Source organism: Pan troglodytes, chromosome 3 (genome assembly GCF_028858775.2).
Source record: "Pan troglodytes isolate AG18354 chromosome 3, NHGRI_mPanTro3-v2.0_pri, whole genome shotgun sequence".
NCBI classification, from domain to species: domain Eukaryota; kingdom Metazoa; phylum Chordata; class Mammalia; order Primates; family Hominidae; genus Pan; species Pan troglodytes.
In genome coordinates, this window is record NC_072401.2 from 56,787,020 (window position 1) to 56,814,314 (window position 27,295).

Here is a 27,295-nt window from a genome sequence, read left to right on the forward strand (position 1 = left end):
TCAATACCTAATTTATTGAGAGTTTTTAGCATGAAGCGCTGTTGAATTTTGTCAAAGGCCTTTTCTGCATCTATTGGGATAATCGTGTGGTTTTTGTCTTTGCTGCTGTTTATATGCTGGATTACATTTATTGACTTGCATATGTTGAACCAGCCTTGCATCCCAGGGATGAAGCCCACTTGATCATGGTGGATAAGCTTTTTGATATATTGCTGGATTTGGTTTGCCAGTATCTTATTGAGGATTTTTGCATTGATGTTCATCAGGCATATTGGTCTAAAATTGTCTTTCTTTGTTGTGTCTCTGCCAGGCTTTGGTATCAGGATGATGCTGGCCTCATAAAATGAGTTAGGGAGGATTACCTCTTTTTCTATTGATTGGAATAGTTTCAGAAGGAATGATAACAGCTCCCCCTTATACCTCTGGTAGAATTCGGCAGTGAATCCGTCTGGTCCTGGACTTTTTTTGTTTGGTAGGCTATTAATTATTGCCTCAATTTCAGAGCCTATTATTGGTCACTTCAGGGATTTAACTTCTTCCTGATTTAGTCTTGGGAGGATGTATGTGTCCAGGAATTTATCCATTTCTTCTAGATTTTCTCATTTATTTGCGTAGAGGTGTTTATAGTATTCTCTGATGGTAGTTTCTATTTCTGTGGGATTGGTGGTGATATCCCCTTTATTATTTTTACATTTGCTGAGGAGTGTTTTACTTCCAACTATGTGGTCAATTTTGGAATAAGTGCGGTGTGGTTCTGAGAAGAATGTATATTCTGGTGATTTGTGGTGGAGAGTTCTGCAGATGTCTACTAGGTCTGCTTGGTGCAGAGCTGAGTTCAATTCCTGGATATCCTTGTTAACTTTCTGTCTCATTGATCTGTCTAATATTGACAGTGGGGTGTTAAAGTCTCCCGTTATTATTGCATTGGCGTCTAAGTCTCTTTGTAGGTCTCTAAGGACTTGCTTTATGAATCTGAGTGCTCCTGTATTGGGTGCATATATATTTAGGACAGTTAGCTCTTCCTGTTGAATTGATCCCTTTACCATTATGTAATGGCCTTCTTTGTCTCTTTTGATCTTTGTTGGTTTAAACTCTGTTATATCAGAGACTAGGATTGCAACCCCTGCCTTTTTTTGTTTTCCATTTGTTTGGTAGATCTTCCTCCATCCCTTTATTTTGAGCCTATGTGTGTCTCTGCACATGAGATGGGTTTCCTGAATACAGCACACTGATGGGTCTTGACTCTTTATCCAATTTGTCAGTCTGTGTCTGTTAATTGGAGCATTTAGCCCATTTACACTTAAGGTTAATATTGTTATGTGTGAACTTGATCCTGTCATTATGATGTTATCTGGTTATTTTGCTCATTAGTTGATGCGGTTTCTTCCGGGCCTCAATGGTCTTTACAATTTGGCATGTTTTTGCAGTGGCTGGCACCGGTTGTTCCTTTCCATGTTTAGTGCTTCCTTCAGGAGCTCTTGTTGGGCAGGCCTGGTGGTGACAAAGTAGCTCAGCATTTGCTTGTCTGTAAAGTATTTTATTTCTCCTTCATTTATGAAGCTTAGTTTGGCTGGATATGAAATTCTGGGTTGAAAATTCTTTTCTTTAAGAATGTCGAATATTGGCCCCCACTCTCTTCTGCCTTGTAGAGTTTCTGCCAAGAGATCTGCTGTTAGTCTGATGGGCTTCCCTTTGTGGGTAACCCGACCTTTCTCTCTGCCTGCCCTTCACGTTTTTTCCTTCATTTCAACTTTGGTGAATCTGACAATTATGTGTCTTGGAGTGGCTCTTCTTGAGGAGTATCTTTGTGGCGTTCTCTGTATTTCCTGAATTTGAATGCTTGCCTGCCTTGCTAGATTGGGGAAGGTCTCCTGGATAATATCTTGCAGAGTGTTTTCCAACTTAGTTCCATTCTCCCCGTCACTTTCAGGCACACCAATCCCACGTAGATTTGGTCTTTTCACATAGTCCCATGTTTCTTGGAGGCTTCGTTCATTTCTTTTTATTCTTTTTTTTTTTTTTTTTGAGATGGAATTTCACTCTTATTGCCCAGGCTGGAGTGCAACAGCACGATCTCAGCTCACCACAACCTCCACCTCCTGGGTTGAAGTGATTCTCCTGCCTCAGCCCCCTGAGAAGGTGGGATTACAGGCACACACCACCACACCCAGCTAATTTTGAATTTTTTAGTAGAGATGAGGTTTCTCCATGTTAGTCAGGCTGGTCTCGAACTCCCAAAGTCAGGTGATCCACCCACCTCAGCCTCCCAAAGTCCTGGGATTACAGGCATGAGCCACCGCTCCCAGCCTCTTTTTATTCTTTTTTCTCTAAACTTCTCTTCTTGCTTCATTTCATTCATTTGATCTTCCATCACTGATACCCTTTCTTTCAGTTGATCAAATCAGCTACTGAAGCTTGTGCATTCATCACATAGTTCTCATGCCACGGTTTTCAGCTCCATCAGGTCCTTTAAAGACTTCCCTGCATTGGTTATTCTAGTTAGCCATTCATCTAATCTTTTTTCAAGGTTTTTAACTTCTTTGCCATGGGTTCGAACTTCCTTCTTTAGCTCGGAGAAGTTTGATCGTCTGAAGCCTTCTTCTCTCAACTCATCAAAGTCATTCTCCATCCAGCTTTGTTCTGTTGCTGGTGAGGAGCTGCGTTCCTTTAGAGGATGAGAGGTGCTCTGATTTTTAGAATTTTCAGTTTGTCTGCTTTGTTTTTTCCCCATCTTTGTGGTTTTATCTACCTTTGGTCTTTGATGATGGTGACATACAGATGGGGTTTTGGTGTGGATGTCCTTTCTGTTTGTTAGTTTTCCTTCTAACAGTCAGGACCCTCAGCTGCAGGTCTGTTGGAGTTTGCCAGAAGTCCACTCCAGACCCTGTTTGCCTGGTTATCAGCAGCAGAGGCTGCAGAACAGCGAATATTGCTGAACAGCAAATGTTGCTGCCTGATCATTCCTCTGGAAGTTTTGTCTCAGAGGGGTACCCAGCCATGTGAGGTGTCAGTCTGCCCCTACTGAGGGGTGCCTACCAGTTAGGCTACTCAGGGTTCAGGGACCCACTTGAGGAGGCAGTCTGTCCGTTCTCAGATCTCAAGCTGTGTGCTGGGAGAACCACTACTGTCTTCCAAGCTGTCAGACAGGAACATTTAAGTCTGCAGTAAGTCTGCAAAGGTTTCTGCTGCTTTTGTTTGGCTATGCCCTGCCCCCAGAGGTGGAGTTTACAGAGGCAGGCAGACCTCCTTGAGCTGCGGTGGGCTCCACCCAGTTCGAGCTTCCCGGCTGCTCAAGTCTCTGCAATGGCGGGCGCCCCTCCCCCAGCCCCACTGCTGCCTTGCAGTTTGATCTCAGACTGCTGTGCTCACAATGAATGAGGCTCCGTGGGTGTAGGACCCTCCAAGCCATGTGAGGGATATAATCTCCTGGTGTGCTGTTTGCTAAGACCATCAGAGAAGCGCAGTATTAGGGTGGGAGTGACCTGATTTTCCAGGTGCCATCTGTCACCCCTTTCCTTGGCTAGGAAAGGGAATTCCCTGACCCCTTGTGCTTCCCAGGTGAGGCGATGCCTTTCCCTGCTTCGGCTCATGCTCAGTGGGCTGCACCCACTGTCCTGCACCCACTGTCCGACAATCCCCAGTGAGATGAACCCTGTACCTCAGTTGGAAATGCAGAAATCAACTGTCTTCTGCATTGCTTACACTGGGAGCTGTAGGCTGGAGCTGTTCCTATTCGGCCATCTTGGAACCGCCCCGAAGCTATATCTTTATGAAGGTCACTCCTGCTTTTGAAACCTGACAAGATTGAGAAGAAATCTGCAAACCTGAGTGGCCTCCTCTTGGGTGACATTCATACAATATGATGGACTGGATTAATTATTAATTGTGTGTGTAGATGATAATAGATAGGTAGGTAGATAGATGATAGATAGATATAAAGGTTCTCTAGTCAAAATACCAGGGGTGGCTGTGGTGTTATGATATATATTGATTTTTGTCCATGGTTCCTGGCTCATAACTCACATAGCCCTGTTACAGTCTTTTGTTATAATGTGGAGTATGTTAGGCCTCAGGGGCAGGCCTCTGACCTTCTCCTGCGCTCCTTTCACTCTAATGTTCCTCTCATGAGAGGGTCCCACCCTATACCCTGCAGGAAAAAATGCTAATGTCATGAAGCTTCCTCCATAAACACCCAAGAGGACAGGGTTCAGAGAGCTTCCGGATAGCTGAACATGTGGAAGTTCCTGTAGGGTGGTGCACCCAGGGAAGGCATGGAAGCTCCAGATCCCTTCCCGCATACCTCGCCCTACAGGTCTCTTTATCTACATCCTTTGCAATATCCTTTATCAGCTTTGCAATACCCTTTATCAGAAAGAAATAAGAAAGAAAGAGAGAGAAAGAAAGAAAGAAAAAGAAAGAAAGAAAGAGAAACAAAGAGAGAAAGAAAGAAAAAGAGAAAGAAATGAGGGAGACCCCTATGGGCATCAATGCTAATTGGCTCATACAACACCTATTCCAGCTCCACAGAGCAGGCAGAAGCCATATAAAACATTGTATTTCCCAGAATCTCTTTTGCTTAGATACCAAATGTGATTTGAGCTCTGCTATCAAACTTTACCCATTTGAAACTTTAATTTGGAAGTGAATCAAATGGGAAGAGGTTTAGGATGCAGGGCATCCATTTTGCTGTGGGGGCTGGTGACACAGCTGGGCATTGGCGTCCTGACTGCAGATACCTTCCTGATTAGCAGAGGTGATGTGATTCTGGAGCTGCCAACTAGAGCAGCTTCTGTATCCTGATTTGGAGACAGCATAAGTTCCTGATTCAGTGGCTTCCTGATCGTGGAAGATACGGCATCTTCATAATGTTTCAAATTCTTGATTATAACACTGGCAGTATCTTCCCTGGGGGCTCAGTTCTGCTATACGGATTTAGTCATAGTTCCTGGAAATGCAAATAAGTCTCTTTCTTCAGTTCTCAAAACATGTCTGTAAGTAATCCATTTAGCACCTCACAGGATAAATCCTTTTTTTTTCGGGATGGAATCTGTTATCTTAAACTGAACCCTGACTAACATACTACCCAATTTACCTTAAAATTGAAACCAAGGATAATACAAAATAAGGATAATAAAAGGATAATACAAGAATGAAAAATGGTGTGTGAATGTCATTTATAGATACAGATTTAAAAACTGAAATAAAATATTAATGAATCAAATCCAGCACAGGAGATGAACATAGAAGGGATCAAGTGGGTTTTATTTCAGAAACTCCAAAATGTCTGAAACACAGAAAACCAATTGATGTGATTCACCACATTTATAAATTAAATGAGTAACATAATTAGTTTAGTTAATGAAAAATGCATAAGAAAAAATGCAACATACATTCATGAGGTTTTTTTTTTTGTAAAGCATACCAAGAATAGAAGAAAATGGGCTTATAGATCCTGAGACAAAAGTTGAAGTTTTTTTCTTTTTAAAAAAAAAAGAAAGAAAAAGAAGAAAATGGACTTAACTGTCATCTTTTTAAACCTCACAAACATCTTATGTAATGATAAAATGCTAGAAATACTCTCTTTAGAGTCATAATACACAGATGTCCATTATAGACACCGCTTTTCAGTAATGTACTAGTGCTCTCAGACAATAAAATCTGAAAAGGAAAATAAATAAGAATTATAAATACTATAAATAATGAAGGATTTTATCCATATTTTTCTTTGCCCTCACTGTGTAGCAATAAGCCTATTGCTCTTCATGAATAGAATCAATCACCTCTGCCAACACCTGAATTCCCTTTTGGTCTGGTTTGTCCAGTGGCATCAATAATTCAAAACAGCCAGTTGGCAGTGGCCACTGTCAATACAGTTGAACTTTGCTTGTGTCTCTTGGTGGTTACAGGAAATCTCTTTTAGATATTAAGTAATATCTCTTAGACATTAAGATCTCTGAACCAGTAAAAACTCATGTTCTGAAGACATGATGCAAAAAAAATGTATAAGTAGGCATTTGGTGTAATTTTATGAGCCACCACTTATAGTCATTGCTTCCCAAATCTACACATTCTGTTTATGAGAAAAACAGCCCATGTACTGATTACCAGTTCAGCGCATATAATACATTATGCAAGACAACATCCTGACCTCCCAAGAAATTGCTTTCCTGCCTGGCACTATAGGTGCTAGTCTTCAGTACAACATTTCGACAATCTATAAAGCAGGTGGTAAGGGATAAATTGTAAACTGTAAAATAATTCCTTGGAGACAATGCTGTGTGGGATGCAATGACTGTGAATAAGACATTCAAAAATTCCAAGAAATAGTGCTGCAAACAAAAGCATGGCAGGCAGAGAAATCCAACTGAAATCCTTTCTAGGTACCTGCTCTCTACTTGTCCTAGTCCAGTTTATGGTACTGTGGCAGAAAGACCTACGAGTGGCCCTTGCAATTCTCACCTCCTTGTATTTACGTCCTCCTATAGTCCCCTTCCCTTGAGTATGGTAGGGACCTATGACGTGCTTCTAACCAGTAGACAGTAGCAAAGGTGATATCACTCTTATGATTACATTATATGGCAAAGATGATGGATGAGATTCTTGTGATTAGATTATGTTACCAAAGTCTCCATCTTAGCAGACTGGAGCTAGAAACTCTCCTTGCAGATTGGACTAGCTACATAATTTGTGGGGCCCACTGCAAAAGCAAAACCTGGGGCTCCTTTTTCAAAAATTACTAAGAATTTAAAAACAGCTACAAAAGAGGCTTAAACCAAGTGTGGGGCCTTCTAAGCACAGGGATATGTGACAGCATAGGATGTGTGCCCATAAAGCCAGCTTGGCTTGTAGGTTTGATGAAGTAAGTGGCCATGTTCTAAAAGACTATGTGTCAAGGGGCTGTGGGCAGCCTCCAGATAAAAGCTAGCAAAAAGTCAGGGCCTTCAATCATATAGCCAAAAACTATGAATTAACTTAGAATTGGACTCTCCCTTAATGAAGCCTCCAGACAAGAATGCCAGTATGGCCAGCACCTTGATTACAGTCTTCCGAGAACCTGTGCAAAGAACTCAGCTAAGCCATGTCCAGACTTGTGATACGTGGAAACTGTGAAGTAATAAATGCGTTTTGTTACCAATGGCTAATTTTGTGATAATTTTTATGCAGCAATAGAAAACGAATGGAGATGTCACATAAAAGATTGAGGATAAGTTCCTGCTGTTGGCAAGCCTTCAGGAGTAAAAATTGATGTTGTTGAGTCCATGCATGGCCTCCATCCCTGCAAGATTGGCATTTTTTAATGAGCCTATTAAGAAAGCAATGGTGTGGTCATAGATAGAGGCTAACTGCCAGCCTCTTTGATTATTAAGAGCTTCTTCCATGGTAAAGACTTTTTGACGCGCTTTCATTTGGGACAATATTCTCATATTCTGGATCCATAGGAAGACATCTATCCTTGTATTTTACTTTTCAAACTCCTTGTTTCTAAGACTCTAATCTTCCTCCCTCTAGTTCCATTAGCCAGTCACCATAAATGAGCATAGATTCTTGATCCAGGCTATGGTTTTCATGATAACTGGAAAATTACCTGGGATATTCAAAATTCTACCTATCAAGAGGAATTCATTTTTCATGGTCCTTAAGAGCTAACCCTGATTAGGTTTGTAGGGAGGTGGTAGTCTACTTTCACCTAGTGCCAGCAAATTATGCTGACTCATCTGTTAACCAAGGTCAGAGATTTAGGTCATAGGTAACTTGCCATGAGGTCATAAATGAAGTTGAGAGAAAAATGACAATGCATCACAAGTAGCACACTCAGAATATGAATCATATACACATGTATCCTTCTCGTGCCTCTAGATATTCTCCGGCTCAGTTCCACATATATTACTTCCTTTTTATAGTGGACTGCTACTGGGCATGACTAACTTGGTACTTTAATGGATAACATGTGGTTCATCATGATCAGCTCAGATCAAGTAGTTATCCGGACTAATGGTCAGGGATTTATGGTCTATAATTATGGTAATCACGCCAATTTGCCTTAGTAGTTAAGTACTCTAATTTCTGTCAACCTAGGATCTTCACATTCTCACTGAAATTAAGGGTGCCTTCAAGAGGTATTCCTAATTCATTTGTTTTCTACTTTTTCTTTCTTTTTTCTTTTTTCTTTCTTTTTTTTTTTTTTTTTTTGAGACAGTGTCTTTTTCTGTTGCCTAAGCTGGAAGGCAATGTCACAATCTTGGCTCACTGCAACCTCAACCTCCTGGGCTCAAGTGATCCTCCTGCTTCAGCTTCTCAAGTAGCTGAGACCACAGGCACAAGCCACCATGCCCAGCTAATTTTATATTTTTCATAGAGATGGGGGTCTTGCTATGTTGCCTAGGCTGGTCTCAAACTCCTGGCCTCAAGCAATCCTCCTGCTTCGGCCTCCCAAAGTGCTGGGATTATAGGTATGAGCCACAATGCCCATGTGATGTATTTCTTGTTGTTGCTTATTGGGCAGCTACCTGAGCCACAGGTAGCTCAGAAAGACTCTCAAATTGTTTGTTTTTTAAAACAGAAACAAGGTTTTACTATATTGTCCAAACTGACCTCAAGCTCTTGGCCTCAAGTCATCCTGCTGCTTTGGCCTCCCAAAGTGCTGGGATTACAGAAGTGGGCCACTGCACCCAGACTACTGTCTAATCTATTTCTAACAGATTTGGTGAAGAGGTTATCTCTTGAACCCTCTTGAGGGATTTTATTAAGAGTGAGGAGAGCAGAATGCAAACAACAAACTAATCCACTATTTCTACCTTAAGATTTCTACCCAAGTCTTTTAATTCTTTTATTAATATCTTTTCTTCTCTAGAGCAGGTCCATTTCTGTTCATATGAGCTATGGTCTGGATTTCAGTCAACCAAACAAGAAAACAATTAAAACTACTCCCATATGTTTAAGCTAGGATATTAAAAGACTAATTTCTGACAAGGTTACCCATATTGGTAACTTCAGTTATGTCTTAAAATACATTCTTCCCTTATTTATATGTATACATTAACCAAATCGTCTTTTCATCACTGAACTAAAATAATATTTTTCTTAAAGTACAAGCTTTATCATCCTGGGGGTTATGCTATAATATCACTCCCCTAATACAAGTTCAAGCTGAGGATCTGGTTTTCATTATTGGTCTAGACATAATAAGTGTTAAGAGTAGAGCAAGAAGAGGACTGGCTTCCTCCTGCAATATGACTTCCTTACGTAAAGTTGTGACAGGGTTGTAAAGCAAGGTAAGAACAATCTCATGAGTCAAATGAAGGTAAGCGCTCCTGGAGGCAAGGGAGTCTCTATGAAGAGGAATCAGTATTTTCTGAATCAATAAAATTAAATCCTTTCATGTATCCCATTTTAGTTTGGGGGGACACTACTCTTTCATTATCAAACTCTTACTTTCACATACTACACAATACTGTGAATTCAGCTGAGTTTGGAATTTGGAAACCTATATAATTAAACTTTGAATTTGATCTTTGACTATCTCAACCCTGTGGCTGCAAGAAAGGAGATATTCTTTTAGCTGGTTTTCAATCTATGCCCTAAATTAGAATTTTGAGAATGTCATTCCTTTTTTATTTAGCTGTTCAGCTTATTTAGAAACAATACCTCCAGCCCATTCCTGATACCAATTTATAAGAGTCAGGATTTTTAGCTAGAAACAAAAAATAACCAAGTTCAACTGATGAAGCAGAATAGGACATTATTACAAGGATTTGGGGGTAGTTCATAGAATCATTAGGAATCCTACACAATTAGGGACAGGGCTTTGCACCAAAAACTATGCTCAAAATCACACCATAGAAATGATCTAATGAGAACCCCACTGTGGCCTTCACCAAACAAAAGTTCACGCAAACAAAAGTTGTTGCAACCTGCACTGCACACAGAACTGGCGCTGTGTACTAAATGCCACCAATAGCATAGCTTCCATTACTGATACAAAGTTTAGTCCTGCTGCAACAATCAACACAGCTGTGCAGAGTCCTCTCTTCTGATGCATTGCCTCTCAATTTCAAGCAGAGAAACAAGACCATGTGCCCACATCCTAGGTGCAAAGGAAGCTCACGAAGCAAGTATTTGGCATTTTCAGTGTTTATAGTGGAAAACAGGGTCAGCCTCCCACCATACTCATAAAATGGAAAGTTCCCAAAACATAGGCATATTAGTTGACGAGCAGCCAAAATGAATGACAAATGTCAAGTGTGATTAAAATTATGTGCACCATATGTACCCTATTATGCATAAATTCTATCTCTAGAATTTCTAATGCAATTCTCACACACGTGCAAGACAAAAACAAAGACTTTTTTGAAGCATTGTATGTAAAAGCAAACGTGAAAAGAAATCAAATGTCATCGGTAGAGGATTAGATAAATAGGTTGTGATATGCTAATATGATTTTTTTTATTTAGGTATTGAGAAACTGAGAGTTTTATATATGATTTTTTTTTTTTTTTTCTGAGACGCAGTCTCACTCTGTTGCCCAGGCTGGAGTGCAGTGGCGCGATCTCAGCTCACTGCAAGCTCTGCCTCCTGGGTCCATGCCATCCCCCTGCCTCAGCCTCCCGAGTAGCTGGGACTACAGGTGCCCTCCACCACACCCGGCTAATTTTTTTTGAATTTATTTTTAGTAGAGACGGGGTTTCACCGTGTTAGCTAGGATGGTCTCGATCTCCCAACCTCGTGATCCGCCCGCCTCGGCCTCCCAAAGTGCTAGGATTACAGGCATGAGCCACCGCGGCCGGCTCCATATATGAATTTTTAAAAGACTGCCTTTGAAGTGCTCCCAAAGGAGAGGGAGGATAAACACAAATGTATATCATTAGGACATGTATAATGTATCAAAGCCTCAAATGGTATGGGACTGAGGTGGTACTGTTAGAAGAATCTGCCTGTGCTTGTGGAAGGGACATCACAGAGGAAAAAGATACATATGTAAGTTAGGATTTAAAAGATACACAGGAATGTATGATGTAAAAGAGGAGGGGTACATTCCAGGCAATACAAATTATATTTTTAAAGTCACTAAAGCTTGTTATAGCACGCTATTTTTCTGAAAAGTAAGTGTTTGTCATGTTTTATATTAAACAAACAGGACTTGATGGCAGTGTTGTAGCATGAGGGAGGACCTCCAGGAAGAAATTTTAAGTTTCTAGGAACTTCCCTTCAACCTCAAACTAAAGTAAAACAAAAATTAAATGAAATAGCAGATAACACTCCAATTTTTGTCCCACTTCAAACTGCTATGGTCACATTACATCATTATGTCACTGAAAAACCTTCCTACAAAAAATAGTTATATTTGGCAAATCAAAGATAAATAATTTCTTCACAGAAAACCAGTCACTAATACTGTGGAGTTATTTTTCCACCTTAAGTAAAAAGAAAAACAAAATTTGCAAATGTTGCCATCTAGTGGCTTCAAACTGAAAAAAAATTAACTATATGTGAATCATTCAACCATGTTTCCTAGGAAAAGTTTCCTTAGCAGTTCTTAAATAAACAAATATTACATTTGTGTCTCTGCTTGAACAGAAAGGGCTCAATTTAGGCTACTAGGCTTCAAAGTTTTGCTTCATCATTTACTAGCTGGATGACCACAGGCAAGTTGCTTAATCTCTGTAAAATGCACATAATAATAGTACCTACCTGCCAGAGTTGTTAAGAAGAATTAACGAGAAGATCGTAATACAGTTGTTTAGTGCAGCATGTCACTCATACACCCAATGGGTAGTAATAATTATATTGCTTAAGGGGGAAAGAGTTGCAAAACGTAGGTTGTTAGATTGAAGTTTGAGTGATACAGCATTTAAAATGACAGTACTTTTGTTGGCAGTTTGGGTTAGAGCATTATACTTTTTTTTTGAAGTAGTAGAAACATTGTAATGGTATATTGTTGCTATCTAGATAGCAGCTATCAATAACTGGTATTCTCTAATTTTGAAAGATCCTTGAATCAAATTATGATTGCGATTTACTGTTACAATATTTGTAAAGTCCAATTCATCCCTGATTTGATCTCTTAAGAAAATATACGTCTTTCTATAAAAGCATATATGGAAGTGGAGGAAAAGGTAGCTTTACCAGTTGGTTAAAAAAATTGAGGCCCATATAGGATGCAAACAGCCTTAAAACTTCCTGTCATGGAGACAAGGCAGATAAAACTGGTTCTCTGTATTTATGACATTATTTGAGCTATAGTACTGCTATGACTTATTTTATTCTTCAAGACAGTCCTTGAGACTCAGTTTAACTTAATTTCACCTGTCCAGTGAAGCAGAAACAGCATGATTGTTAAAATGAATTTGACAAAAATGTCTCTTAAGATTTCCAAGGATATGATGACAAAATGTTTATGATAGCACCACTGAGAATTTGCAGTTAGGCAATCAGCAATACTCATAGTATTAATGGACTGGAATCAATCTTGGGGGAAAAAAAGCATGCCACAAAAGTCCGTCATGAACACCCCTTCTTGGATGTTTTTATCAAAAACTTGGACAAATTGAAAACTTGTTTCTTCTAAGTTGTAGAATATTTTGGGTGGATAGGTTTTGTAGGCAGCCTTTAAGATGGCTCCAGTCATTCTTGCCATTCCAGTATTCACACCTTTGTGAAATCCCCTCCCCTTGTGTGTGAACTGCACCTAGGAACTCACTTCTAATCAATATAATGCAGCACGAGTGATGGGCGTCACTTCTGAAATTAGGTTACAAAAAGCCTGTGGCTTCCATCTTGCAAGTTCTTTTTTCTTCCTCTTGCTGACCAACTGTGATGTAATCTAGTTACCAACTTGTGAACTGCCCACCTGGCAAGGAAGCAAGGGGGGACCTCTGGCCAACAGTCCATTAGGGACTGTATCCTGCCAATAACTACATGAGAAACTCAGAAGCAGATTCTATTTCAGTCAAGTCTTCTGATGAGACTGCAGCCCAAGCGAACTGCTTTATTATATCCTGGGAAAGAACTCAAGGCAGAGGTACCCAGACAAATCAATGCCGTGGATTCCAGACCCACATGTTAGATAAAATATTTTGTATTTTAAGCCACTAAATGGTAGGGCTATTTGTTACACAGCAACAGATAACTAATACAGTTCACCATAGGTTGGCAAATTACAACCTGTGGGCCAGATCTGGTCTGAGGCTTGTCATTGTATGGCCCTTGAGCTAAGAATGGTTTTTACAACTAAAAGAATTGTTTGTATTTTATTTAATAAAAGAAAAGGAATACTACATAAAAAAGATCCATAGCCCACAAAGCCTAACATATTTACTAGCTTTTTACAGAGAAAGTTTTATAACTCCTGCAGTAAATAATATGACCAATGACAGCCAAGATTCAAAATGATTGCCTCAATTGACTAGAATAAAGAAGTGAAGTAAATGAGATAAAACTTGGCAGTCATTAATAAAAAGTTCCATTCTTAGGTTCAAAAATTCAATCTCAGAGTTATAGGATAACGATTATGTGACAAAGATTGGCAGATTTTAGTGGATTCCAGGCTCACAAAGAACTAAAATATAATGTGATGCTTAAAATAAAAGTTAATATAATCTAACTTTGCATTAACATCCAGCTGATAAAAGAATGTTAGCTCAAGACTATATGAGTCAGAGCATATGTGAAGTATTTTAACATGAATCATTTAAAAACTGTTTAGAGACAGTGGAAACGGTTTTTGTATAAGGCTCCTCAAATGTATTTCCTTAACTTATTGCAAAATGCATTTTTTTCCATCAACTTGGTAGGTGAAACCACTGGTATCCAAAATTATGCATTTTATCGGTAGTAATCTCTGTATTTTTAAACTCAGCTCTTCCTTTGATACCTATTTGTATTTTACAACAGGTTTATATTTTTCTTTCTTTTTGTTTTCTTTACATGTATTCCCAAAAAAGTAGGGGTAAAGGAAAGACAACCAAGGACGTGCATGTATTTGAGAATGGAGGTGGGAGGTTGGTATATTTAAGAGTGTTTTGTCCTACATATCTTCTTTAATCTCTTGAGATTTGGTCTATCTCTGTCTATTTATGTTGGCCTATGCTATACACATGTGTGTATATATATATATCCCTGCAAATAAATCCCAGAGCTTTGAGGTAAAACTCACTGCACAATAAAATGCTTCTAGAAACAAGCAAAAAGCAGACAATCTTCACTAATTCTGAATTCACATTTTTGCATGTTATGAATGAGGAGCATAGAAACTAACCAAATTGTTACACCTTATTTGAGTTCAAAGTGTTTTGAAGGTTGACTGGAGATATGATGTACCCATAGACGCAATTAGCAACATTCATTCCTTATTTCATGCCTTATTTACTGTCTCCTCACTTTTCTAGAGAGCTGCTTCAGTTTATTTTAACTTCATAGGTCACAATTCTCTGTTGTTTACTGTTATCTCAGAGAAATTGTTCTAAATGTGTCAAGCAGGGCCTGACTCAGATTCAGTGGCTTCTTCAGCTTCCACGCCAGCCGGTAGGACAAAGAGGACTGCTGACAAAAATAGAATCTGGTGCTGAACCCTGAAAAGCAGAACTGTGGAGGCACTAATCAAGTTCCTCTGAGGAAGAGTATTTCTGCCTCAAAATGTGAAAAGTAACTGCTATTTTCATACTCTAGAGGGAGGTGCAGACTAGCACTAAACTGACTCAGTATGGTGAAAAGACAAGAGAGATTAGAAGAAAAGATGGAACACACAAAGGAGAGCAGAGAATCGCAGTGATAACACTTCTGCTTATATTAAATCACTATTTGAGTGAAATTACTTAAATACTTAAGGTTAAAATTTAAATCTCGAATCTTTATTTGGGTAATATTCACATTTGACTTTCTTTTGTACTACAAGTCCAACACTGGTAGTCCTCAACAAAAAATTCCTTTTTTACATTTAAATCATATATCATGATACTCTATAAAAACCTTTAACCACCAAGGGTTTAGGTGGAAATCATAATGTGTTAAGCCTCTTAATTATAAGCGCCTCCATAAGAAATTTATTTCTTATAAATTTGAATTTGGTTGCTAGGAGATGCAAGGGGAAAAAAGGTTTTTAAAGTTACTCTAATAGTTTAGTAAAAAGAAACAGAAAAACAGTAAGTCAATAGATTGGTCTGCTTGTTAGAAAGAAAATTGAAAACATAGATGGCCATTGTATTTGTTGATTTGTTACAAAGTAACTTAACAGAGATTATTTGAAGTCTTCAATATGTTTAGAAGATGACTCAATGCTCAATACGATTTCACTTGTCCAAGAATTGGAAAGCCACGGGTCCAGAAAATACTCTTTTGGGAATGAGATATATAGTTATGTGGCTATTGCATCTTCATTTTAAATGAGTTTTCTCAGCTACCATGTACTAGCCATAACTGATTCATGGGCCAATTAGAGATGAAATACTTCCAAAATTACTATTGCTTAATGTCTATTTTATCATTCAATTATTATTACAAATATGCTATTATTTGTATTAATTTATATTATTAAATATCATTATTATAAAATTTTATATCCATATAACACTGAATTTGCCTTTATTCTTCTGATTTTTATGAAGTAAACAAACAAAATGGCAGTAAAGAAAAAGAAATATGATTGGCATGCCCATCACTAACTCAATCACTATTTCTTTTCCCTTGTTTCCTTATTATTGTGCCCATATTCATGTGTAGTTGAAATTATTGCTTTCATAATAGACAAAATGTTATGCTTTAGCTTTTTCACTAAAATTATACCAAAAATGCTTTTCTACTTGCCACATGGATGCATAATTAACATCTCAATGTACAGACATTCAGAGACTATAAATGAGAAAGTGTATCACCTGCGGAAGGCCAGGTGCCATACACAAGGTGCCACTTACCTTGGCAAATTCCTCACTGTCCCTCCATCCTTACAGAACACAATTTGTTCTCTGTCCCAGAATTGATAGAACTCATGGATATCAATTTTAGCAAGCCTCAAAGAGACTGAAAAATGATGAAACTAAAACAGCAATTTATAAATTTACATTGAGAAGTATGCCCATCAAGCTTACCTCCCTGTGTTTGCTTTGACCTATCACATTTTCTCCCTCTAGGCAAGCCACATGGATGTCTAATAATAAGGAGGTTGGCTGATCAATTTGGCCTCCAAACAAAAGGAGTCTCTAATATAATTTGAATGCCTATTCCCATAATATCTTCAAGCACTTCAAAGCAAGATAAAGTCCTAGTCAGTGCTGGATGGGCACACCTGTTTTGTCTTAAAGACTTCTTCTTTTTTGTTGTTGTTGTTTCCACTGTTTGGCAACCTTGTCCTTAATTGACACATTCTTTCACTGAATGTGCCAGTAAATTCATTCTGGTTACAGTTTTATACTTTGTGCTTGGGAGCCATTCTCTCTCTTCTACCTTAACCCACCAGTATGCTTTGATTTTACTGCCTCCCTCTTGCAAAAAAAAAAAAAAAGTATATATATAATTTTTCTTAAAACTTAGTTATTGAGAAACACCCCACTTTTTTTTTTTTTTTTTTTTTTTTTGGAGACAGAGTCTTGCTTTGTCACCTAGGCTGGAGTACAGAGGCACGATCTCGGCTCACTGCAGCAACCTCCTCCTCCCAGGGTCAAGCAACCCTCATGCCTCAGCTTCCCGAGTAGCTGGGACTACATGCAAGCACCACCACGACCAGCTAATTTTTATATTTTTAGTAAAGCTGGGGTTTTGCCATGTTGGTGAGAGAGGTCTGAACTTCTGGCCTCAAGTGTTCTGCCATCTTCAGCCTTCCAAAGTGCTAGGATTACAGGCATGAGCCACCACACCCAGCCAAACACCTCTGTTGTCCTTCATGTATCCAAATATTACAGGCATGAGCCATCATACCCAGCTAAACACCACTGTGCTTCATGTATCCCAAATATTTCCTACAAATGGCAGCATAATATTCCACTGAGTTTCTGCATCACAATTTATTTAAGCAATTCTCTATTATTGGCCATTTATAATTTTCCTTCCCCATCCTATGAAATAATAATGCATATATTTTTTCTTCTTTGACATTTTTCACAAGAATTTATATAATTCCCATATTAGAAAATCAAAGGGAGAGGATCCTGTGTAACTATTTATATTTACTGCCTAATAACTTCACAGATGGTTTGAGCAGTCTATACTGACGTCAGTAAATATAACAATTTCATATTAACCTCAACATTAGTCATTTTATTTTTCTGAAATATTTGCCATGTTAATAGGAATAAAAGTATCTTATTTTAAACTATATTTTAATTACTATTGAAACTGAACATTATTAATCTCATTATTAACTTTTTGTTAAATAAATCAAATAGTCTGTTATTTTTTAAGATGGTATTAAGCTAATCACTGTATGAACTCTTTTATGACATAGATATTGTTTCTGTCAATACTGAGGCTAATATTTTTTCAATTAATTATTTTAATTTAAAATATTCAGATTTTTAATGTCATAAACCTTTTCAAATTGTGGACAAACCATTTAATTTTTTTATATTTATTTTTTAAATATCTTCCTCATTAAAATACCAGATTTGTAATATATTAAAATAAAGTATTACATATAGTCAGCTTCCCTCTCCAGTGTTCCATAGTAGATTTTTCAACCATCCTGAATAATGAATCAAGCCCTATTACCTCATATTCTACTATATACTACATAGAGTTGTCCTTGAAAGAAGCAGCTCAATTTATAACCAATGCTTAAAATCAAAACTTCCTCTTTTATGAATTTTGATTGATGCTTACATTCAAAACTATTATCTGTTTTCTCTGTTTATTGGGTTTTAATATGCATAGTCTGTCTATCCCTATTGAAGTAGCACAGCTCAATTTTAGTTGTTGTAGGGAATTATTGGCTATCTCTTTGAAGTGCTCTCCACAGGACTCTCCAAAGTTATTTATGTAGACTGGATCTTTATAGGCTTCTTCTTCTGAATATATATCATATCATATCATAATATATATTACATTTTGGTTGCTTAAATTATTTTGCATCTCAGTATTATCCCCAAACTAGGCCTGGTGCAACGGCTCACAGCTGTAATCCCAGCACTTTGAGAGGCCAAGGCGGATGGATCACCTGTGGTCCGGAGTTCAAGACCAGCTTGGCCAACAGGGTGAAATTTAGTTTCTACTAAAAATACAAAAATTAGCTGGGTGTGGTGGTGCGTGCCTGTAATCCCAGCTACTCAGGAGGCTGAGGCAGGAGAATCACTTGAAGGGAGCAGGGAACAGCGGGTGGAGGCTGCTGTGAGCGAAGACCATGCCATTGCACTCCAGCCTGGGCAACAGAGTGACTCTGTCTCGAAAAAAGTTAAATATATATATATATAATTATCCCCAAACTAAAATTAGACATATTGAAATATGTTAAAGATAATATTCTTGAAAGGATGGTAAATTCTTTCTATTACTTGTATCACCTATCAAACTCTACAGATAGAAAAATCGGGGGAGGGAGAGAAGAAGAGAGGGAACAAGAGATAATGAGAATAAAACAGTCATATAACTTTTTATAGCATATAAGTGAAAACATAAATTGCATTTCTTGTATTATAGGTAAATGACTACTGTTTTCACTTCCAAGATAGAAGATGCTCTACCATTTCAGATAAAAAACTCTATGCTATGTTCTGATCAAACTTAGACATTCTGCAGTGTAAGGTATGATTTTGTATATCTTCCGATCCTTGTATTCCCATGTTCTAAAAACAGGAATGTATAGATTTAGATATATGCTGCCCAGGGCAACAAAGAGAGTCTTTCAACTATGCAGGCAAGTCTTTTCCTGTTAGTCTGGTTTCTTCTATGTCACTAAAACTCATGCTTGTCTCTAAGTTGTCACAATGTGCATAAGTGGCATAGTTCATGCCTGCAGAAAAGGTAAGTGAGAAAAATACATGATAGAATAACAAGAGACCCTAAACTCTAAAATAATTAAGGCACTTTGGGGTGAGAATTTAAAAAGGGAGATATTACTGCAATTTATCACTCTTTAGAGTAATAGGAGTAAAAATGGGGTTGAGCCTGGGAGGTGGAAAAAGAAGTGAAATATTATGATGTCTACAATATTACTGAGTCTAACCATGACTATGTTTAAATAATCCCTGGAATTTACCCGGTGTAGCCAAATCACCTTGGAGGGCAATGATTTTTAAGTCTGGACCATCCTCAACATAGTTAAAGGTGGAATTTCACACCTAGAGATAAACAATATAGTTTTTCAGTAAGTTGTTTGGGCCAATAGATGGCTTTGTTTGCAACAAAAAGTACTGCAGTCATGCCCCTTGTAACATTTTGGTCAACAATGAACCTCATATATCATAGTGGTCCCATAAGATAATAATACTGTATTTTTACTGTAGCTGTTCTATGTTTACATATGTTTAGATACACACAAATACTTACCACTGTGTTACAATTGCCTACAACATTCATGTACAGAAACATGCTGTACAGGTTTGTAGTCTTGAAGCTATAGGCTGTACCATATATCCTAGGTGTGTAGTAGGCTATACCACCTAAATTTGTGTAAGTACACTCTATTATGTTTGTACAATGACAAAAATCACATTTCTCAGAATGTCTCCTTGTTGTTAAGATGTATAACTGTATTTGTCTTGTGAACATGGAACCAGCAGAAAGCATTACAAGTTACTGATTGACATAGTTGATTTTCTTATTTTGGGTTTTACACAATCCCTAAAACCCTGATTGAAGAAAAGATTTTTAAAAGAGAAATCTGCAAAAAAAAAATTAAAAGAGTTTTGATAAAGCACCTGTAACTTAAATTCTCAATAAGACATGATTTGCCCCTAAATATCCTGTGGAAAGTAAGTCATTTTTTAAACATCTATTCTTGTTTTTAAAATATAAAATCTTAATGGTCATGCCATAAAATTATCTGAAAAAAATATACACTTTTTGTTATTTATGAATATATGATCTTCAGTTAAAAAAATTTCAGCCTTTAAAGTTTATGCATTAAAATAATATTTTTTCATAAATGTTTCATTATGCCCTTTTCTACATATTCTAATTTCAAGTTGAAGGTTGAGATAGAAAGAGCTGTGTAGAAGTTATACGAACTGTTGCCAATCTAATCTTCTTTAAAAAATGTTATCAATGATGAATCCCTATTCCCAGCCACCTCCAGTCTAAACTACTTCTCAGGGTCCTAGAGTCTCCATATCTGGGCCTAACTTTCCTACTTTGTTTCCAATAATCCTGAGTGCTCCTCTTCTATCCTGGTTAGGTTTACCAAATTCATTCATTCAATAAATGTCTGTTAAATCCTTACCATGTGGCAAGCACGACAATGGAATGATGGTGCAGGCTCCAGAATCAGGCAGATCAGGTTAAAATATGCGTTTTATCCCTTACTGTGAGGTTCCTCAACCTGCATTTGCCTCTGTTTCTTATCTGTCGAAAAGGAACAATAAAGCATCATAGGTTTGTTGTAAAGATTAAAGGAAAGAATGCATGTTAAGTGCATAAAGCAGTTTCTGGCACATGGCCCTCCACAAATGTTAGATGTTGCTATTAGGGAGCTTACTCTGAAACAGGAAAACAAAAAATTAAAACAAAATCGGGTGCTATTCCAGGGGAAGTTCAGGATGTTATGAAAGGGACAAAAGAGGCAACTACATTATCAGAAACAGTTTCCTAGAAGAAGAAACCCTAAAATGTAAGTAGAAGTCAGCTTGGTGATAGGAGAAAGGAGCCGTCTACAGAAGAAGAGCTATGTGTGAAAAGGCCCAGGAATACATTAGCATGATAATTACGGGAAACGGAGAAATTCAATATAGCTGAGGAATGAGAGATAAGGCCAGAGAAAAGGAGCAGGATCCAGGTCAAAAGATTCTTTAAGAAATTTTTTTGTTTGTTTATTTTAGAGACAGAGTCTCTGTCCCCCCAGGCTGGAATGCAGTGCCTCGATCATAGCGCACTGCAGCCTCAAACTCCTGGGCTCAAGGGATCCCCCACCTCAGACTCTTGAATAGCTGGGACTACAGGTGTGCACCACCCTGCTTGGCTAATGTTTTAAAAAATTTTTGTAGAGACAGGGTCTTATATGTTGCCCAGGCTGGTCTTAAGCTCCTGTCCTCATGTGATCCTCCTGATCGCTTGAGGAGGCCTCAACCTCCCAAAGCATTGGGGTCACAGGCATGAGCCACTGCGCCTGGCTTCTTTAAGGAATTTTCAACCTCATACCAGGAGAAATGAAAAGCAGTTTGAGGATTTTAAGAAGAAAAGCAATTGGATTCTGCTCAGGTTTGAAAATACGTGGCTGTTGGCTGGACGTGGTGGCTCATGCCTGTAATCCCAGCACTTTGGGAGGCCAAGGCAGGCAGATCACTTGAGGTCAAGAGTTCAAGACCAGCCTGGCCAACATGGTGAAACCCTGTCTCTACTAAAAATACAAAAATTAGACAGGCATGGTGGCAGGCGCCTGTAATCCCAGCTACTTGGGTGACTGAGGCAGGAGGATTGCTTGAACCTGGGAGGCGGAGGTGCAATGATCCCAGATGGTGCCACTGCATTCCAGCCTGGGCAACAGAAGGAGACTCTGTCTCAAAAAAAAAAAAAAAAAAAAAAAAAAGAAGAGAAAGAACAGAAAAAAAAAAGAAAAGAAAAATATGTGGCTGCAGAAAAGAGATTGGATTATAGAAAAAAAAAAAAGAGAGAGAGAGAGAGAATAGAAACATTTCTTGTGTCCTACCATCATGATATGCCCTACCAGCCTTCAAAGGCCAGATAAATACCATAGTCTTTGTCAATCCGTTCTTTACTGTCCAGTCTTTTAGTTTAATTTTCTATTGATGCATAGGAGGTATATACTTTTTTCAGGATGCATGTGAAAATGTAATACATTCATATAATTTTTAAAGAGCAAATCAGTGTAATTAGAAGATGTATCATCTTAAATATGTCTTTTCTTTAGGCTAGAAACATTCAAATTGTTCTCTTCTAGCTATTTTAAAATATACAACAAATTATTTTAAACTGTCACCCTACTGATATATCAAACACTAGGTCTTATTTCTCCTATCAAATCGACCCATTACCAACCTCTCTCCTTCCTCTTCTCCTCACTACCCTTCCTAGCTTCTAGTAACCAACAATCTGTTCTCTATCTTTATGAGATCAACTTTTTTAGCTCCCAAATATGAGCCAGAACATGTGATATCTGTCTTTCTGTACTTGGCTTGTTTCACTTAATATGATTTCCAGTCTATTCATGTTGCTGCAAATGACAAGATTTCATTTTCTTATGGCTGAATAATATTCCATTGTGTGTGTGTATATATATACATATATACACACACGCACGCCCCATTTTCTTTATCCATTTATCCACTGAAGAACACTCAGGTTGAGTCCATAATTTGGGTATTGTGAACAGTGCTGCAATAAACATGGGAATGCAGGTATCTCTTGGATATATTGATTTCCTTTCTTTTGAGTATGTTACAGGATTCCTTTGTGCACTTCACCAGCCAGAAATCTCTGCGGCTGCCGTGACCTCTGCCCAGGGACTGGCTCGGGCCTGCAGGCCTCACTCTGCCCCCTCAGCTCGGCAGGCTGCATTTGGCTCACACATCCCACACCTGAACAGGAACTCCGCAATCAGCCTACAGCTGGACCGGGAGTGCCGTGGAAGGTTTTCACGTTGGTTGCCGGAGTCTAGATGAGGGGAATCTGGTGGTGTCCAAAAGCTCAGCGATGCTGGCAACCACGGAGCCCCAAGGGGCATTACAGCTTTTGCCCGGGGAGTCCTGAGGTCTGAGCCCCCAAGAAATGTTGTAGGTTTTGTATTAATAGTTCGGCGAGCCAGCCAGGAGGGAATGGCGCCTAACTGCTTCGCTTCTTCACGCCTGCAGCTACTCAAACAGGGGCATGTTATAGCTCTCTCCACTGCCCGCAGCTTGGTGGATGGGGGCATGTAACAGCTCTCCCTGCAGCCCACAGCTAGGTGAATGGAGGCTAGTTATAGCTCTCCCCGCTGCCCACAGCTTGGAGGACAAGGGCGTGTTACAGCACATTCGTTTCTGCTGCCTGCAGTTCAGCAAACTAGGGTGTGTGATGCCCAGCAGTCTTTTCACACCCCTAGTTCGATGAGCAGGAGTGCATGTTACAGCTCTTTTTGTACCCACCATTTGATGGGTTCCAGGTTCTTGTCCTGAGACCAAGAGGAATAAGGTAGGTGGACACCAGAGAGTGAGCAAGGCAGAAAATAATTTTATTGAGCAACAGAAAAGCTCTCAACACGAGAGGACCCAAAGTGGGTAGCCCTCTGTGTGAGAAGGGGCCCAAAGCGGGTAGCCATTTGTGAGACTGAGTCCAGGGTTTTTATGGGTTCAGAATGGGGGAGTGCATGCTGATTGATCCATGGGCAGGCCTGGAAAAAGCACCATTCCAGTTGGCCAAAAGGCATTGAGGACGTTTTCACTCTGGTGGTGGACTCTACCCAGACCTAGCAGCTCAGTTTTCAGGCTTCAGGTTGTCCTTGGCTTGAAGGTCAGGTTTCACCAGGGACCCATCCTTGTCTGCCTAGGAACTTTGCCTGTCTCCTGTTGCTATCAAATACATACCCAGTAGTGGACTTGCTGGATCATATAGTAGTTCTATTTTTAGTTTCTTGAGGAACCTCTATACAGATTTCCATAGTGATTATACTAATTTGCATTCCCACCAACAGTGTACACGGATTCCCCTTTTTCCACATCCTCACCAGCATCTGCTATTCCCTGTCATTTGATAAAATGCATTCTAACTGGAATGAGATATCTCATTGTGGTTTTGATTTGCATTTCTCTGATGATTAGTGATGTTCAGCATTTTTTATATACTGTTGGCTATTAGTATATCTTCTTTTAAGAAATATCTCTTAGAAACTTTTGCCCATTTTTAAATCAGATTTTTTTTTCTGTTGAGTTGTTTGAGCTCCTTATACATTCTGGTTATTAATCCCTTGTCAGGTGGATAGTTTGTAAATATTTTCTCCCACTCTGTGGGTCGTTTCTTTACTTTGTTGACTGTTTCCTTTGCTGTGCAGAAGTGTTTTAGCTTAATGTGACCCCATGTATTTTTGCTTTGGTTGCCTATGCTTTTGATATCTTACACAAAAAAAATTTTTATCCAGACCAATCTCCTGGAGCATTTCTCCAATGTTTTTTGAATAGAAGGTTCATAGTCTCATGTCTTGAATTTAAGTCTTTAATTCATTTTGATTTTTGTATATGTTGGAGTGTGTCTAGTTTCATTCTTCTGCATATGGTTATCCAGTTTTCCCAACACCATTTATTGAAGTAACTGTCTGTTCTCTGTCATATGTTCTTGCAACCTCTTTGGAAAATGCATTGGCTGTAAATTCATGGATTGATATCTGGGTTGTCTATTACATTCCATTGGCCTATGTGTCTGTTTTTATACCAATGCCATGATGATTTGGTCACTATAGCTTTGTAGTACTATTAATTTTTCTGAGACAGGGTCTTGCTCTGTTGCCCAAGCTGGAAAGGAGTGGCATGATCATAGTTCACTACAGCCTTGAACTCCTGGGCTCAAGCAATTCTCTTGCCTCAGCCTCATGAGTAGCTGGGACTATAGATACATGCCACAGTGCCTGGCTAATTTTTATTGTATTTCATTTTTTGTAGTGATGGGATCTTGCTATATTTCCCAGGCTGTTCTAGAACTCCTGGCCTCAAGCAATCCTCCTGCCTCAACCTCCTATAGTGTTGGGATTACAGGCATGAGCTGCCACACCTAGCCAGATGAGGACTTATTATAGCTTCAATCTCATTACTTGTTATTGGTTGTTGAAGTTTTCTATTTCTTCATAGCTCAATCTTAGTAAGTTGGTTGTGTGCAGAAATTTATCCATTTATTCTAGGTTTTCCAATTTGTTGGCACCTAGTTGCTCATAATAGTCTCTAATGATTCTTTGTATTTCCGTGATCAGTTGTTATGTCTCCTTTTTCATTTCTGATTTTGTGTCTTCTCTTTTTTCACAGTCTGACTAAAGGCTTGTCAATTTTATCTATCTTTTCAGAAAAACAACTTTTTGATTCATTGATCTTCTGTATTGTTTTTTAGTCTCACTTTCATTTATTTCTGCCTGATCATTATTCTTTTCTTCTATTAATTTTGGGTTTGGTTTGCTCTTGCTTTTCTAGTTCCTTGAAGTGCGTTGTTTGGTTGTTTATTTGAAGTCTTTCTACCTTTTTGATATAGGTGTTTATTGCCATAAACTTCCCTCTTAGTATGACTTTTGCTGTATCCCATAGATTTTAGTATAATATAATCCTATTTTGTTACAATAAATTTTTTAGCTGCTTCTTAATTTCTTCATTGGTCCAGTGGTCATTCAGGAGCATGTTGTTTAATTTCCATGTGTTTGTGTAGTTTCCAAGGGTCCTCTTATTATCGATTTCAAGTTTTATTTCATTCTGATCAGAAAAGATATCTGATATGATTTCCACTTTTTTAAGTTTGTTGAGATTTGTTTTGTGGATGAAGATATAATCTATTTTGGAGAATGTTCCATTATTCATGAAAAGAATGTGTGTTTTGTAGCAGTTGGGTAAAATAGTCTGTAAATGTCAATTAGGAGTTTAGGGTCTAGTGTGTAGTTTAACTCTAATGTTTTTGTTGATTTTCTTTTTTTATTTGAAGATATTTATGCAGAGCTAAATATGAGTGATCATAGCCATGACACAGCCCTCAGGAGGTCCTGAGAACATGTGCCCAAGCTGGTCAGGGCACAGCTTGGTTTTATACATTTTAAGGAGACACGAGACTTCAATCAAATACATTTAAGAAATAACGCTCGTTCGGTTCAGAAAAGTGGGAACACTCGAAGGGTGGGGGCTTCCAGCTTATAGGCAGATTTAAAAATTTTCTGGTTAACAATTGGTTGAGTTTATCTAAAGACCTGGGATCAATAGAAAGAAATGTCTGGGTTAAGATAAGGGGTTGTAGAGACCGAAGTTTAATTATGCAGATGAGGCCTCCAGGTAGCAGGCTTCAGAGAGAATAGATTGTAAATGATTCTTATCAGACTTAAAGATCTGTGTTGATGTTAATGCTGGAGAGGTATAATGAGGTATGTCTGACCCCCACTTCCCATGATGGCCTGAAACAGTCTCTCAGGGTAAATTTTTTTTTTTTTTTTTTTTTTTTGAGACGGAGTTTCATTCTTGTTGTCCATGTTGGAGTGCAATGGTGAGATCTCAGCTTACTGCAACCTCTGCCTCCCGGGTTCAGGCAATTCTCCTGTCTCAGCCTCCCGAGTAGCTGGGATTACAGGCATGCTCCACCATGACCGGCTAGTTTTGTATTTTTAGTAGAAACAGTGTTTCTCCATGTCGGTCAGGCTGGTCTCAAACTCCCAAGCTCAGGTGATCCGCCCACCTTGGCCTCCCAAAGTGCTGGGATTACAGGCGTGAGCCACCGCGCCTGGCCTCTCAGGTTAACTTTTAAAAGAGTACCCTTGCCAAGGAGAAAATCCATTCAGATGGTTGAGGGTCCTTAGAATTTAATTTTTGGTTTACATTTTCCCCCTTCTGGCCAAGATTTGCCAGAGGCAACATTGAAGGCCAGCAAATCTTTATTTTGACCCATAGTGGCACCAGGGTGGCATGGCTGCCTGCCCCAGGTCCATCTTGGCCCTCAGTGGGACTCCCTACGGCCAAGGGCCTTAAGAGTCAAAAGACTTATAGCCAATTAATTGTTCTAGGCCAGATAGGAATGGATGTGGACAGGCATACAATACCTCTTAAAATTATTATTTTAAGTAAAAAGCCAACAAACAAAAACCAAAAGGAAAAGTTACAAAACTAATTTATTTTTAACTTCTACGTATTGAGCTACTATAAGCTCGTTTTAGTTACAGACTTATAGTAATTTGATATACCAAACATAAGCATACAAAAATTAGCCAGGCGTTGTGGCGCATGCCTGTAATCCCAGCTATTTGCGAGGCTTGAGGCATGAGAATTGCTTGAACCCGAGAGGCAGAGGTTGCAGTGAGGCAAGATCAGCCACTGCACTCCAGCCTGGGTGACAGAGTGAGACTCTGTCTCAAAACAAAAAACAAAAAAAACAAACAAAATAAGCATTGTTCTGAAAAAAAAATTTTTAGATAGATAGATAGACAGATCTTAGCAAGCTCATAACTGAGAGCATTATACCCAGGAGGCTTTGTTATAAGATATCTTTATCCCATCAA

General features: G+C 38.7%; 1 long non-coding RNA gene across 1 annotated transcript in view; it reads right to left on the reverse strand.

The window, feature by feature from the left end:
• LOC107974297 (uncharacterized) overlaps nucleotides 1-27,295 on the reverse strand; it is a 99,594-nt gene that overhangs the window by 30,462 nt on the left and 41,837 nt on the right. The window contains exon 2 of the long non-coding RNA XR_010156574.1: nucleotides 20,360-20,481. This is a non-coding gene — a long non-coding RNA (uncharacterized LOC107974297). The remainder of the gene's footprint in view (nucleotides 1-20,359; nucleotides 20,482-27,295) is intronic.